This window comes from Lucilia sericata, unplaced genomic scaffold (assembly GCF_015586225.1).
Source record: "Lucilia sericata isolate MDLA Ls3-8-SP2 unplaced genomic scaffold, ASM1558622v1 Contig000061F_arrow, whole genome shotgun sequence".
In the NCBI taxonomy this organism is placed as follows: Eukaryota; Metazoa; Arthropoda; class Insecta; order Diptera; family Calliphoridae; genus Lucilia; species Lucilia sericata.
Genome location: NW_023994096.1, coordinates 730,967 through 744,855, shown reverse-complemented (window position 1 = coordinate 744,855; position 13,889 = coordinate 730,967). Strand labels below are relative to the sequence as shown.

Here is a 13,889-nt window from a genome sequence, read left to right as displayed (position 1 = left end):
ATAAAGCTATCTTCATAAAATTCGACACAAATATGTTTAGTAGAAATATAAATCACTCTACGAAATTTTTTCCGGATAGGTCCATAATTGGTCATAGCTCCCATATAAGGCCCCCTTCCGAAAATCACTTAAACGCATATATTTCATTGAATTTTAAAGCTATCGGGATAAAATTCGACACAAATATGTTTTGTATACATACAAATCATTTTACAAATTTGTTTACGGATCGGTCCATTATTGGTCATAGCTCCCATATAACCCCACTTCATACATATTTCATTGTCAAATAAAGCTATCGTGATAAAATTCGACATAAATATATTTCGTATAAATATGAATTATTCTACTAAATTTTTTCTGGATAGGCCCATAATTGGTCATAGCTCCCATATAAGGTCCACTTCCGAAAATCACTTAAAGGATATAAGTACCACTTCCGAAAATTACTTAAACGCACATATTTCATTGTCATATAAAGTTATCGTGATAAAATTCGACACAAATATGTTTTGTCTTTATATGAATCACTCTACGAAATTTTTTCCGGATAGGCTCCCATAGAGGGTCCACGAAAATCACTTAAACGCACATATTTCTTTGAATAATAAAGCTATCTGGATAAAGTACGACTTGAATATGTTTTGTGAGCATATAAATCATTTTACCAAATTTTTTTCCGGATTGTTCCATATATGGTAATAGCTCCTTCAAAAAAATCACTTAAACGCACATATTTCATTATCAAATAAAGATATCTTGATAAAATTCGACACAAATATGTTTTGTGTAAGGTCATAGCTTCTATACATATAAAGTACACTTCCGAAAATCACCTAAACGCACATATTTCATTAATTAATAGTAAAATTCGACTTGAATTTTTTTTTTGGCATATAAATCATTATAAGAAATTTTTTCCTTATCGGTTGATAATTGGTCACAACTCCCATATAAGGACCATTTCCGAAAAGTACTCAAATGCACATTAACAATCAAAGTTATCGGGATAAAATTCGACATAAATGTGTATTTTGTATATATAAATCATTCTACGGATTTTTTCTTCCGGATCGGTCCATAGGTTGTCTTAGCTCCCATATAAGGTATACTTCTGAAAATCACTTAATACCACTTAATTCGTAATTAAATGATTATATCCGGATAAAATTCAAAATGAGTATGTTCTGTGTACAGATAAACCATTATATTAAAATGTTTTCAATCTGGCCTATTATATACATTTTTCTCAACCTAATTAAAATTAGTTTGACATGCATAAATGTTAGTACCCTCAATAAGGAAACAAAAATTTTACCAAGTTATCTAAAAATTAGATAGTTAAATGGGTTTCAATAAAAAGTAGCTTGCTGGTGGAGGGTATTTAAGATTCGGCATAGCCGAATATAGCAATCTAACTTGTTTCCCCAGTGAAATAGCAAACATTTTATTACAATAAATATTACAGAGTTAGTCCGTAATTTATTAGGACTAATTCAAAAAACTGAAAAAGTCTTCTTAATGTGTTAAAAAAGTACCATAAATACAGTTTTCTCCCTTTTACACCCAAACTGAATTTTAAAAAAGTACGAAACAGGTGTCTCATTAATTTTGGGAGATGTATCCAAAATATTTATAAAAATTGTATTATGTTAATTAGTTCAAAAGTTATAAAGAACCAAAAAAGGTACCAAATTAACCTTTGTTACACACTTTTACCCCTTAAAAGTACGAATTTCAAAAAAGTACCAGACACCCATCTGCTCATTTTAAGAGTAGATATAGGTGCATTTAAAATTTTTCTTGTATCACTAATATTGTGTAAGATAATTAAGAAAACCTGTTTTACCCGTTTTTCCCCTTTTTACCCGTAAATGTACAAATTTCCAAAAATCCCTTCTTAGTGGATCTACATAACCATAAACACATATACTGTCAAAATTTCATGGTTCTAGGTTCAGCCATTTGGGCTGTGCGATGATGAATCAGTCAGTCAGTAACGCTACTCTTTTATATATATAGATTGTAATAGGAATGTTTTAGAAAATATCCGAAATTCGAAGGTTTAAAATATATCGGGAATTTATAGAATATATAATCCCATAAAGAACTACAAACCAAATGATTTTATAACTATTTTGATTCCAACAAAAAAATCTCCCATATTTCAAAATTATCCCCAAATTACCTCTAACAGTGAAGTTGAAAGGAATCAAAAAGCAATAACAGAAAGTATGAACTGCTATACAAATAAATAAAATTAAGTATAAATTTCTTAGAGTAATAAATACATTTTGAATTAGTTTTAAAACATCAACAAAACATTTAGATAATATTAAGAGAAATATTAAAACAGCAGGAATTCAAAACTCATCAAAACATCATGATCGTAGTCAACAGGAACAAAAAAATAAAAGAAATGTTTAAAAAGTACTCATGCAGCATCATTGCAACAAACACATTAATAAATACTTACAGTGCAGTAGAGTGAAGTTTAGAATGTTGGGAGTGTGATTAGTAGCAAGTGGCAAGTATCACTTTTTAAAAAAGTTCATTTAAAAACAACATTATATAAACAATAATAATAAACACTGCAACAACTAATGCACAGTGGGGCAGAATGGAATTTTTTTGGAAATAAATCTGGCATTTCTAAACGGCTGATCCGATCGGAATAAAATTTGGCGTGAGCGTAGCCAAGGAGCATTCGAGTTTAAGTTTTGAAGATGAACCCTGCAGATGCCCCAGGGACGGCGCTGTGGCGGCTCAAAGTAGGGTACCTACGACATGTAAAATTTTTAAACTCGTGCCATTTTTTTGTTTTTCACCCAAATACAAAGATGTTTATATTTTGTCAAAGCGCTCGACGAGATCTTGAAAAAACATGCTTGGACATACTACTTATCTCTTATAATATCCGAGTTATAGGCATTTAAAAATTTAGTGATACAAAATTTACCATACCTTGGTCCGCCTTTTTTTGAATACCGGGCGTAATTTTGGACCAAATGGACTCAATTTTTTCTTGTTAGTTAGACAACAAAATTTCCAATAATATACAAAATTTCAGATCAATATCGTTTACAGATCCAAAAATATACGTTTTTTAATTTAAAAATTCAAAAAATTTTAGATTTTTGGCGTTTTTTTGCCAAAAATGTGTCTTAACTCTTTTATTAATAAAATAAAATTTTTATTAAGAACATATAATAATTTTATAGTTTTCTAAAAGGTATCTTTACGCAGAAGGCTTTGGCGTAAAAAACTTGTCCTATTTTTTGAAAATGTTGCCACTGCGTCCTTCCGAATATGACCTATTTTTTATCAAAACTTCAACTTTGGGCGACATGTTCTAAAATCCCAAAGCTGGGATCAGAAAACTGAAAGCAGTTTTGGAAACCTCAATATGTTTTCTATTTACTCCAAAAGTATTTTCCCAGCCCTGAAAGAAATGTGGACCCTATGGGCAAAAAAGTAAAAAATCCCATTTTTGGGATTTTCATTCCTATTTTTGGGAATTGCGGGATGCCCTTTGACCTTTTCAATTTTTTTTTGCATATTCTTATTTGAAATGACAAATTTAACAAGCGTTGAAAATTTCATTGAGTTTTGTTCATAAATAAAGATTTTGTCATATATTACATATTTGTTTAATTTCTAAAACTATGATTTATATCAAAATTTTAATAGGATCGCAGATAGCTACAACAATTTAGTCCATATTTATCCCTTAATATCATTTTTTAGTTAGATATGGAAATTCTCGACCCTTTACAAAAAATTTCAAGCCAATATCTCAATTACATTCAAAAATATGTTCATTTAAACCTGTGTCCTTTAATTTCATCTTTTTCATATTTTAGTATTAAGTATGACAGCACATATTTAAATCTTATATTTACCTATTTTTCTATTTGTTATAATTGAAAGGTCCTATTATGCTTAAATTTTCAAAAATGTATAACTATTTTTTACCTAAAATTTTTTCGACAGATCATTTCGTTCTGTTTCGTTTATGATCATGTAGGTAAAAATATACAGGTAATGATAATTTCGATTCATTCCCTAATAAGAAATATCAATGACTGAATTACAGGTTATAGTAATATAGTCCTAAATGTTAATAGGTAGACAATTCGTAATTTTTTACTTTGGAATACCTGTATCGGAAATGACAAGAATTGGTATATAAGTAAACTTCTCAGATTTTAAGTACCATATTTAATAAATCTACAATGAAGATTACATTAAAGTACGAAGAGTTGTGTTCCGTTTTATGGAGTATATCTTCAAAAGGGCCAGAAAGAATTGAAGACATTTCAAATTATATAAAAACTACATATAGTAGAAAAGTAGACAAAACTGGCATATAATAAAAATTGAAAACTTTTTGATGTAAAAAGTAAGTCTGTGGATGGAAATCAAAAGAAATTTCGATTAAAATTTTGTAGTTGGATGGAAACTACTACGGAAATCTCAACTTACAACACATCAACAGGAGCGCCTTGCAAGTCATACGAAGACTTATGTTCAAGGTAAAAAAAAGAGGGTCACACAAAAACTTTTTTCAATCTCAAATGAGGAAATTGCTGATACATTTAACGAAATGCTGAAAAAGGAAAACCAACATATGGATGTCGTACATATTGCAACTATTCTTCCTAATGCATCACCAAAACGACTTAAGCGAATTGTGGAAAGTATACCAACTCCAACATCATAATCAAATTTTACTGAAGAGGAAGCAATAGCGCTTATGTTGGAACTGGGTCTCAGTCGAAATAAGTACCAAATATTAAGGAAAGCTCTGCATGAAAAAGGACACAATATGTTACCATCATACAAGGCGATCCAGGAAAAAAAAAACAAACTATCCTACTAAATCAACAAAAAATAATGAAGAATTGAAAGAACTGAGAGCTGCGGAAAAAAGCAGAATCCATGAAGAATTTAAAGTTCAGATGGGATTAAACATCGACAAACCACTTTCAAGTTGCGGTAGTACAAATGACGGTAATACGTCGAGAAGGTTTTTTCGTGATTTTGAAATTACTTCAAAAATAACTGGAATCGACAAGGAGTTGCTTCGAAGAGTTAAAACTATTTTAATGGCACTGAATAGTAAACATAAAATTAATGAAAATCGATTTGGGGAATACACATCTGAAATTTCTAAATTACTTGTATCTCTGTATCCATGGAGGGAACTAACACCAACAGTACACAAAGTATTGTGTCATGGTCAAATAATAATTGAATCGAATATTCTTCCACTTGGAGAGTTAACAGAAGAAGCCCAGGAAGCGAGGAATCGAGATTTTAAGCATGTTCAACTATTCAGCTCAAGAAAATGCTCCAGGCAATCACAGAATGAAGATATTTTTAATAGTTTACTTCTATCTTCTGATCCTGTTCTTTCAACTATGCGAAAAAGATGGATTTGTTATGAAACTCTATCATCTCAAAACAAGGAAGATTTAAAGGACTTATATTACCTTCTGGATATGTATACCGATATGACAGATTATTTTATAGAAAATAAGTAGTGTTAGGAATTAACTATATAAGTAGGTTGTAAGAATTAAATGTATTATGTTTAAGATAAACAGTTCAAATAAAAAAAGCTATTATACTAACTGATGATATTGTATTAAATTGTGTTTTATATTTCGGTGGGCGGGAAAGGTAATTTGTGTGGGGTGATTTAGGTGTTGTTGTGCGTGGCTCATAATAAAATTATAATTTTTTTTATTTTATATACAATATTATAATAAAATAATTAACTAAATAATTTTTAAAAATTGTCCAAATATTTTATTCAACACCAAATGTATGTTCTGTCATACTTAATACTAAAATATGAAAAAGATGAAATTAAAGGACACAGGTTTAAATGAACATATTTTTGAATGTAATTGAGATATTGGCTTGAAATTTTTTGTAAAGGGTCGAGAATTTCCATATCTAACTAAAAAATGATATTAAGGGATAAATATGGACTAAATTGTTGTAGCTATCTGCGATCCTATTAAAATTTTGATATAAATCATAGTTTTAGAAATTAAACAAATATGTAATATATGACAAAATCTTTATTTATGAACAAAACTCAATGAAATTTTCAACGCTTGTTAAATTTGTCATTTCAAATAAGAATATGCAAAAAAAAATTGAAAAGGTCAAAGGGCATCCCGCAATTCCCAAAAATAGGAATGAAAATCCCAAAAATGGGATTTTTTACTTTTTTGCCCATAGGGTCCACATTTCTTTCAGGGCTGGGAAAATACTTTTGGAGTAAATAGAAAACATATTGAGGTTTCCAAAACTGCTTTCAGTTTTCTGATCCCAGCTTTGGGATTTTAGAACATGTCGCCCAAAGTTGAAGTTTTGATAAAAAATAGGTCATATTCGGAAGGACGCAGTGGCAACATTTTCAAAAAATAGGACAAGTTTTTTACGCCAAAGCGTTCTGCGTAAAGATACCTTTTAGAAAACTATAAAATTGTTATATGATCTTAATAAAAATTTTATTTTATTAATAAAAGAGTTAAGACACATTTTTGGCAAAAAAACGCCAAAAATCTAAAATTTTTTGAATTTTTAGATTAAAAAAAGTATATTTTTGGATCTGTAAACGATATTGATCTGAAATTTTTTGTATATTATTGGAAATTTTGTTGTCTAACTAACAAGAAAAAACTGAGTCCATTTGGTCCAAAATTACACCCGGTATTCAAAAAAAGGCGGACCAAGGTATGGTAAATTTTGTATCACTAAATTTTTAAATGCCTATAACTCGGATATTATAAGAGATAAGTAGTATGTCTAAGCATGTTTTTTCAAGATCTCGTCGAGCGCTTTCACAAAATACAAAAATCTTTGTATTTGGGTGAAAAAAAATGGCACGAGTTTAAAAATTTTACATGTCGTAGGTACCCTACTTTGAGCCGCCACAGCGCCGTCCCTGGGGCATCTGCATGGTTCATCTTCAAAACTTAAACTCGAATACTCCTTGGCTACGCTCACGCCAAATTTTATCCCGATCGGATCAGCCGTTTAGAAATGCCAGATTTATTTCCAAAAAATTTCCATTCTGCCCCACTGTGTAATGTAGTGTAATGAGAATCCCTCCATTTGAGGAAAGGAAACAATGGTACTTTTGAGCAACTACAGTACTACTGGCAGGTTTACAAAAGTGTCCTCAAAAAATTAAATTTATAACACATCACAGACATTTCAAAAACAAACAAAAATTGTAAAAAAAAAACAGTATGTTAACAATTTACTTAAAGCAAAAAGAGTACATTTCGTTTGTACACTTTCCAACCCTGTTCAGTTAAACCCTCTTCTAGTATTTCCTCTCCTGCTGTTTTACTTTTTCGTATCATTTCGTTTCTGTTTTTCAAAAAAAATCTCTTTAGCAAAATACAGCAGAGAAAACACTGTGTAGAACGATAAAGTTTTTAATTTAAAAAAACAATTTAATTTAACTTTGATATTCTGCTGCTCGTAGTCTGTTGTTGTTTCAGCTCCTATGGGGAGTTAGAATTAATATTAAGTAGTCAGTTAGTTAGTCCGTCTGTATGTCTGACAGTGTTTGTTTTTCCAACACACACGCATATTTTATGAGTTTATAAATGAATGTATGTAATTATAGAAACAAATCAGTTTTTACTCAAAATTTTTATATAGTTTTGATGAAAATTTTCATTTTGACATCATAGAGTTGTAAAAATAAAATTATTTTTGAAATGATCTATTATGCACGTGTTTTTTTAAAGGTGAAATGTTAAACTACTGAAGGTATAATTAAATATAAACTTATGGTTAACCCAAAAGCAAAAGGCCTTAACTAACCAAAAATCCAAATTTTATACTATAGCCTGGACTATAGTCTAGTCTAAAGTCTGGTCTATAGTCTATTCTATAGTCTGGACTATAGTCTACTCTATAGTCTGGACTATAGTCTACTCTATAGTCTGGAATATAGTCTAGTCTATAGTATGGACTATAGTCAAGTCTATAGTCTGTACTATAGTCAAGTCTAATGTTTGGACTCTAGTCTATAGTATGGTCTATAGTCTAGTTTATAGTCTAGTCTATAGTCTAGTCTATAGTCTAGTCTATAGTCTAGTCTATAGTCTAGTCTATAGTCTAGTCTATAGTCTAGTCTATAGTCTGGTCTATAGTCTAGTCTATAGTCTAGTCTATAGTCTAGTCTATAGTCTAGTCTATAGTCTAGTCTATAGTCTAGTCTATAGTGTAGTCTATAGTCTAGTCTATAGTCTGGTCTATAGTCTAGTCTATAGTCTAGTCTATAGTCTAGTCTATAGTCTAGTCTATAGTCTAGTCTATAGTCTAGTCTATAGTCTAGTCTATAGTCTAGTCTATAGTCTGGTCTATAGTCTAGTCTATAGTCTAGTCTATAGTCTAGTCTATAGTCTAGTCTATAGTCTAGTCTATAGTCTAGTCTATAGTCTAGTCTATAGTCTAGTCTATAGTCTAGTCTATAGTCTAGTCTATAGTCTAGTCTATAGTCTAGTCTATAGTCTAGTCTATAGTCTAGTCTATAGTCTAGTCTATAGTCTAGTCTATAGTCTAGTCTATAGTCTAGTCTATAGTCTAGTCTATAGTCTAGTCTATAGTCTAGTCTATAGTCTAGTCTATAGTCTAGACTATAGTCTAGTTTATAGTCTAGTCTATAGTCTAGTCTATAGTCTAGTTTATAGTCTAGTCTATAGTCTAGTCTATAGTCTAGTCTATAGTCTAGTCTATAGTATGGTCTACAGTCTAGTCTATAGTCTAGTCTATAGTCTAGTCTATAGTCTAGTCTATAGTCTAGTCTATAGTCTGGTCTATAGTCTAGTCTATAGTCTAGTCTATAGTCTAGTCTATAGTCTAGTCTATAGTCTAGTCTATAGTCTAGTCTATAGTCTAGTCTATAGTCTAGTCTATAGTCTAGTCTATAGTCTAGTCTATAGTCTAGTCTATAGTCTAGTCTATAGTCTAGTCTATAGTCTAGTCTATAGTCTAGTCTATAGTCTAGTCTATAGTCTAGTCTATAGTCTAGTCTATAGTCTAGTCTATAGTCTAGTCTATAGTCTAGTCTATAGTCTAGTCTATAGTCTAGTCTATAGTCTAGTCTATAGTCTAGTCTATAGTCTAGTCTATAGTCTAGTCTATAGTCTAGTCTATAGTCTAGTCTATAGTCTAGTCTATAGTCTAGTCTATAGTCTAGTCTATAGTCTAGTCTATAGTCTAGTCTATAGTCTAGTCTATAGTCTAGTCTATAGTCTAGTCTATAGTCTAGTCTATAGTCTAGTCTATAGTCTAGTCTATAGTCTAGTCTATAGTCTAGTCTATAGTCTAGTCTATAGTCTAGTCTATAGTCTAGTCTATAGTCTAGTCTATAGTCTAGTCTATAGTCTAGTCTATAGTCTAGTCTATAGTCTAGTCTATAGTCTAGTCTATAGTCTAGTCTATAGTCTAGTCTATAGTCTAGTCTATAGTCTAGTCTATAGTCTAGTCTATAGTCTAGTCTATAGTCTAGTCTATAGTCTAGTCTATAGTCTAGTCTATAGTCTAGTCTATAGTCTAGTCTATAGTTCTAGTCTATAGTCTAGTCTATAGTCTAGTCTATAGTCTAGTCTATAGTCTAGTCTATAGTCTAGTCTATAGTCTAGTCTATAGTCTAGTCTATAGTCTAGTCTATAGTCTAGTCTATAGTCTAGTCTATAGTCTAGTCTATAGTCTAGTCTATAGTCTAGTCTATAGTCTAGTCTATAGTCTAGTCTATAGTCTAGTCTATAGTCTAGTCTATAGTCTAGTCTATAGTCTAGTCTATAGTCTAGTCTATAGTCTAGTCTATAGTCTAGTCTATAGTCTAGTCTATAGTCTAGTCTATAGTCTAGTCTATAGTCTAGTCTATAGTCTAGTCTATAGTCTAGTCTATAGTCTAGTCTATAGTCTAGTCTATAGTCTAGTCTATGGTCTAGTCTATAGTCTAGTCTATAGTCTAGTCTATAGTCTAGTCTATAGTCTAGTCTATAGTCTAGTCTATAGTCTAGTCTATAGTCTACTCTATAGTCTAGTCTATAGTCTAGTCTATAGTCTAGTCTATAGTCTAGTCTATAGTCTAGTCTATAGTCTAGTCTATAGTCTAGTCTATAGACCAGTGTAGTCTATACTCTGGACTATAGTCTGGATTATAGTCTAGTCTATAGTCTATAATGTGGACTATAGTCTATTCTATAGGCTATAATGTGGACTATAGTCTACAGTCTGGTCTATTTTCTAGTCTATAGTCTGTACTAAAGTCTAGTTTGACTATAGTCTAGTCTACAGTCTTGACTATAGCCAAGTTTATAGATTACTGTATAGTCTAGTATATAGCCTGGATCACAGTCTTCACCAAACACTACTCTCGACTATAGTGTGGAATATAGTCTAGTCTATAGTCTGGACCACAGTCTATTCTATAGTCTGGACCATAGTCTAGTCTATAGTCTGAACTATAAACTAGTCTACAGTCTGGACTATAGTCTACAGTTTGGTCCATAGTCTAGTCTATAGTCTTGACTTTAGTTTAGCCTATAGTATGGCCTTTAGTTTATTCTATAGTCTGGTCGAGTCTATAGTTTGACAGTAGTCTGGTCTATAGTCTGGACTATACTCTAGTTCATACTATAATCTTGACTATAGTATAGTCTATAGGCTTGATTGTAGTCTAGTTTATAGTCTTGACTATTGTCGTCTATTCTATAGTGTGAATAATAGTCTAGTCTATAATTTCAACTGTAGTCTAGTCTATAGTCTGGATTATACACTAAAGCAACATGTTGCTTCTTGCGTCAGTTGCAATTGCAGGTGTACATGATGCTGTTAAATTTAGTTTGACTTTTTAAAAAGTTGTTTGTGGCGCACACTTAATGGCAAACATAAAATCTAACAAATATTATGAAAATTTCATTATTATAATTTATTTTTTATTATTCTATATGATTGTTTTAAATGTAAAAATTTTATTTTATCCTAGAGAATTGTTTTATATTCTAGCAGTAGTTAAAATATGTTACATTCTTTTTTCTTCCACTCTCTAGTAGATTCTCTCTCGTTCTGTTCAAAGTAAAAAGTTTTAGTAGTTTATTTTTGTTTTTTCTTCCCTTTAGCAAATAAATTAGATTTCGGGATAAAAACAATGCCAGAGCACATACAAATTTATATGGTTAAGGCTGAAGAAGGAAACGAAGACTAAAAATATAACAGTGTTTGGTTGTGTAACTAAAAGTATGCTATGAATTTATGGTAGAGAACAGCATTACAATGATGTAGTTTTTGATTCAATTTTGACTTTCTCTTTTCTTTTTTTTTTGTAGCTTTGTTTATACATTTTGTTTTTATTTATAATGAAAAGTAATTTAACAAAAGTTTTATAGTTTTGCTTGGTAAAGTTTTTTTTTTTTTGTTGTAAATAAATTTTCTGTAGACATTTTGGTGGTGTAACCACCAAAATCTAACCTTGCAGAACACGAACCAACATTATTATTTTAAGAATTGTTTTAATAAATAAAAATTTTGTATTTATTCATCAAGATTTTTCTTTTAGTTGTGAAATGTATTTTATTCAGTTTTGCAACATCAAATATGCAAACTTATATGCTTCAAAAAATTCATATAAATAGAGAAGAGAAAGTTTTAATTTTGTTTTTTTAGTTTTCAAGTTTAATTTTTAAGTTTTCTAGAATTGTTATTTTTTTATATTTTTATTTAAAGGTTTTTGTTTATTAAATTAAATGTGAATTAAATGCCATTTACTAGAAATGGGAAGTGAGTGTTTTAATAACTACAGAGAGAGAGAGACATAGAAATATGTAGCATATGTTAAGGTTTATTTTAATAATAATTTATTAAAATTTTTAAACAATCATTAAATTTTAAGCAAATTTAATTACTTTGAGTAGTAGTTTTTAAAATAAAATTTTACTTTTAAAATACACACAATTAAAAGAGTACTGCATACTTTTTGGCTTAAAGAAGTACCCAGAAATATTTACTCTCTATGTTAAGTAGTAAGAGTGTTTTTTATAAAATAAATAAAATTAATTTACTTTAACATTTATTAACCTTAAGTTCATTTAACATGATGTCAGCATATAAAATCTTCTTATAGTCAAGTTAAACGACTTGACACCCCACCTTTGTGGACAAACAAATAACTTTTTCTTCACCGCCAGTAGATCATTGGGCTCACTCACCCCTGTACTACACAGAGAAAATACGTGTAATAAATGTTTAGTTGTTGTTTTTTCCCTACTTTTACTTTGTTTTTATTTTGTTATTCTTTTTATTAATTTGTCTTTATTTTAGTTGCGTTGTACATTTATTTTCTATAACGTAATTCAAATTTGCTGGAATTTCTAAAACGGCAACCTGCTGCGCGCCTCAACACACCACCACCACCATCAGCAGCAGTTGTTATCAAACAGGGATACTGTGCAAACCTTTGTTGGAGTTGTTATTGTTGTTGCTGCTAGATGTCCTGTTGACAGTTACACTTTGGGGAATTTGTAAATAATTTGCTATTAATTAACATACTTTTGTTGTTGTTGTTGTTTTTATTTAACAACCTTAAATGTGTTTAATGAAGTAAGAACTACATGGTTGTATGTGTATGTAGGTCGTCGTGGAAGGAGTGTGAAGTAAGGAGGAGTTGTAAAAAAGACCAACAACAGCGGAAATAACAAAAGAAATTAAGTTTATAGCAACAATGTTCTGTTTTGCCGCTTTATTACAATGAATTGTTATTACGTCATTTATCAGTGGGAAAAGATACCCAGCAAACATTTAGCCAAAAGGGAAAGAGCGGAGCCTTGCGGTTCCCCTGAATATTGAACTCGTTTGATGAAATTCTCTCTATAACAACTGGTTGTGTACGATCTCTAAGAAAGCTCGATAGGAGTTATTACCATCACGAAATGCAATTAGTTATGATATAAATGCACCATGTCACACACTATCTAAGGCCTGGGAAATATATAGAGCCACGAGGATGATTGGAGTGACATTATCTTTCCGATAGGAAGGCTAATAAGAAGATCTTCCATTACGAAATCCATACTACCGGTGGCTTAGTGGATCGTTAGATTCTAAGTATTTGATAGGATACTGATACAAGAGCAGTGCGGGTATGTCATCTGATCTTGAAGACTTATTTATGTTGCGATCTCTGCTAAAATCCTTTTAACGGCCCCCGTTCGAAAGAAGATATTTGGTATAGTTATTACGAGCTCGGGCAGTGGTTGATCAGTTTTCGGCAAGCACAAATTACTTGTAAAAAAAACTCTGTTAAAAGGTAAGATTCATAAACCGGGTCAGAGAATTGAGAATGGTCGGAATTAAAGAACGAGCATTATTCTTTACACTTTTAAAGAGCGACCAAAAGATCTGCTGATCGTGTACACATAAATATACACACCATACACACCTGGTATCAAAATGACACCAAAGAGTTTATAAATTTTCAATAACATCCGTTGTCAAATATATACAACACTATGGCAACAGATTGTTTGCCAATAGTGAGCTTACCACGTTTGTTAACATTTAGACAACGGATGTGTATAAAATTTTGATTTCGACAAAGAATTGTTGCAATTTTGTCAACATTACATAGTATGTATGTACTTTGACAACGGATGGTATTGAAAAATTATAAACAGTTTGGTGTCAATTTGGTACCAGGCGTGTATATTTCTTTTTCCCTCTGTGTAGAGCTTAGCATTCTGGCACATGAAGATCTCGCATTTTTGCGCAGCGTATTAGTATGGGTTGTTATTACGACATATTCTCAAAGCTTTTTTTGTTGCATCGAATTTGGTCCTTATAAAACT

The 13,889-nt window shown here is 30.8% G+C and overlaps 1 protein-coding gene across 3 annotated transcripts in view; it reads right to left on the bottom strand.

The window, feature by feature from the left end:
* LOC119616185 (maternal protein pumilio-like) overlaps window positions 1-13,889 on the bottom strand; it is a 203,768-nt gene that overhangs the window by 76,050 nt on the left and 113,829 nt on the right. The gene's annotated exons all lie outside the window — the stretch shown is intronic.